Genomic DNA, 2807 nt, shown 5'->3' on the forward strand with positions numbered 1-2807 from the left:
TATCTCCAACGGCCCACAACCATCTATAATGCGTGTTTAGACATATGCTCACATTGACAACTGTCTTGGCCACCACCCACCGCAAGGAAGGAGAACCTTCAATTGTGTGTGTGTGTGTGTGTGTGTGTGTGTGTGTGTGTGTGAGAGAGAGAGAGAGAGAGAGAGAGAGAGACCATCTGAGAACATGCGAGAGAGAGAGGCAGGCTGCCCCAAGGGCCTCCCGCATGGCCTTTGATTGGGAATTTTCACTTGCCAGGAGCCACGCCCCATCAATTTTTGGCCGAATTGTCTTGCACATATGGCCCTTTGATGTCCATGTTGCTGGGATCAGCCTTGTATATTGTGGCCTCATCGCCGAAAATGGTCTGCTACTTCTTGCATACTTACGATCACTCCTTTGCTTCTCGCCCCCGCACAACAGCTGCCACTCACATCCTCTTCAACTCCACCTACATGGCTTTTGTTCCCTACGGTCCCTATTGGACGCTCATCTGCCGCGCCTGCATTACTGATGTCTTCCACCCCAGGGGCCTCCTCTCCTTCCAGCCCATCAGACGCCATCAGACGCCAGGAGAGTCGCAACCTCATCCATAGTTTGCTGCAGAAGAGCCGCTCCGGCCAATCCATAGTCCTGCGGCCCCACCTTAGGAAGCCGCCAACAACATCATCTCCCGCATGACCCTCGGTAAGACGTACACTAAGCTGAGTTCTTCTAGCAACGCTGGCAACATTGCTACTCTCATTAACAATATCATGCATATGTTGGGCGTCCCCAATGTTGGGTCATCGACATTTGTGCTTTTGTTGCCCAGCCCACGCTAACTCTAACCTGCACAAGCTCTCTACCCTATGTACTGACGTCCTCATCGCCTTCGTGGCCACAAATAAAATGCGCTTGTGTCCCTATTACCCAGATATAAGCTGCAGCGCTGCCTATTCATTTTCTGCCTTCCATCAGAGCCATGCATTTCAATGGATCTCCTAATTAGTATATCCAAACTAATGTATCTAATTTTCATTTTTCTGAGATTGGGGAGCCCTAATTCTACGGTTGTGCTATATAGCACATGTTGTTCCCGCTGTGTTTCTCCTCTTTTTGGGCAATTTTCACATCAGGTGCAACATTTACCATGGATGACAACAACACAGATGTGTTCAAGATGTTTGCTGATGAGGACAAGTTGGATGGGGACAATTACCCCGTGTGGGCTTATAGGATGCAACATGTTCTTGTGTCAAAGGTCGTCTGGAATATTATGTAGGGCATTGATTATGTCCTGGTTCTGAGGATGTATGCAATGTTGAGGATGTTGCAGGTCTTTCTGCAAGAATTTTTGCTATTAGAGTTGTTTTACCTATGGTATAAAGCTCGTTGGGATGTAAAGGATGTACAACATCATGCGTTGATTGTGTTGTTTGTGAAGCGCACCATTACTCCTCACATTCGTTCAGCGAAATCTACTAAACAGACTTGGGATATTCTGGCTGGGTCTTTATGCAAGCCGTTATAAGGTGAAAATTGCTTTCCTACGTAAAGAGTTGGAATCAAAGATTATGCATGAGGAATATGATATGGACAATTTCCTTGCTGGTGTCAAGGATATCAATGAGCAACTTATTCCTGTAGGTGAAGTCATTTCAGACAGGTCCCTTGTGCAGACTGTTCTTGATGCCTTACTAGATTCTTATCAGACTTTTGCTAGTACTTGGAGACTTATGACCCAAGGAAATCCTGAAGTTGTCAAGTTTGATGCATTATGCACATTGCTATTGCAAGAGTCACTTTCCAAAAAAACCAGGACTAGGTAGCATGCAATTAAACAGGATTTTATTGCTTCTCAAAGAAAGGGTGGTAACAGCAATGCAGCCACTTCTTATGGTTCTATTGCGAGTGGAAAAAATTATGTTCCTAATGCTTCTACTGGGAGTTTGTCTACAAATTCTGGTGATAGGGAAAAAAGAAGATGTGTTGCCATTATTGTGAAGCTAATGATCACTTGATCAAGCAATGTTCTAAGTTGAAGGCCAAAGAGGCTAAGAAGATAGAGGGTGGTTCCACTTCAAATGCTGGTTCCACTAGAAATGCAACCATTTTTGTGTCTTCTGTGAAAGGAGACTGTGATGCTAATGTTGATGCAGAATGGGCTTTTAGTGCAGAGTGTACTTACAATCCTGCTGTCCATGATGCATGCATGTCATTTGCTGCACATTCACATGTATGGTATTTTGATAGTGGTGCTACAAAGCACATTACCTCACATCATGAATTGTTCACCTCTCTCGAGTCTATCCCTCATGGGAATTCTCTCACTTGTGCCAACAATGCCGCTTATCCGGTTCAAGGAATTGGAAAGATTGTGCTTACTGTTGCAAATGGCAGTTGATTCATTTTATGTACCTGAGATCAAGAAGAATCTTTTGTCTGTATCTGCACTTGCTAGACTTGGACTTGTAGTCAAATTTGTGGATGACAGATGTACAGTTCATGATCTTAGTTTTGCTGATGAAATTGTTGCATCTAGAATTTTATGCCGTGGGCTGTATAAGCTCACATTTGTATGACAACTGTGGGCAAAATTTTGCAAATGCAATTGTGGATTCAAAGGCTATTTCAGATGCAAAACTTTGGCATGCACGTTTTGATCATCTGAATTTTGCGAGTTTGTTGCGTTTGCAAAAATCTGACATGGATTGAGCCCTTGGCCTCCTCTCTCCCACTCAACCCACCTAACAAACTCACGAATCGCAATTTGTTGAAAACTATACATCTATAGAGGACTAAATCTCATGCCCCTAGCTTTGGTGAG

At 44.1% G+C, this 2807-nt stretch overlaps 1 pseudogene; it reads left to right on the plus strand.

Annotated features, from left to right (window-relative positions):
- Positions 1–360: 360 nt before the first annotated feature.
- On the plus strand, positions 361–679 carry LOC147420649 (cytochrome P450 750A1-like; annotated as a pseudogene).
- Positions 680–2807: the final 2128 nt, after the last annotated feature.

Source organism: Adiantum capillus-veneris, chromosome 28 (genome assembly GCF_014529385.1).
Source record: "Adiantum capillus-veneris isolate H3 chromosome 28, ASM1452938v2, whole genome shotgun sequence".
Lineage (NCBI taxonomy): Eukaryota > Viridiplantae > Streptophyta > Polypodiopsida > Polypodiales > Pteridaceae > Adiantum > Adiantum capillus-veneris.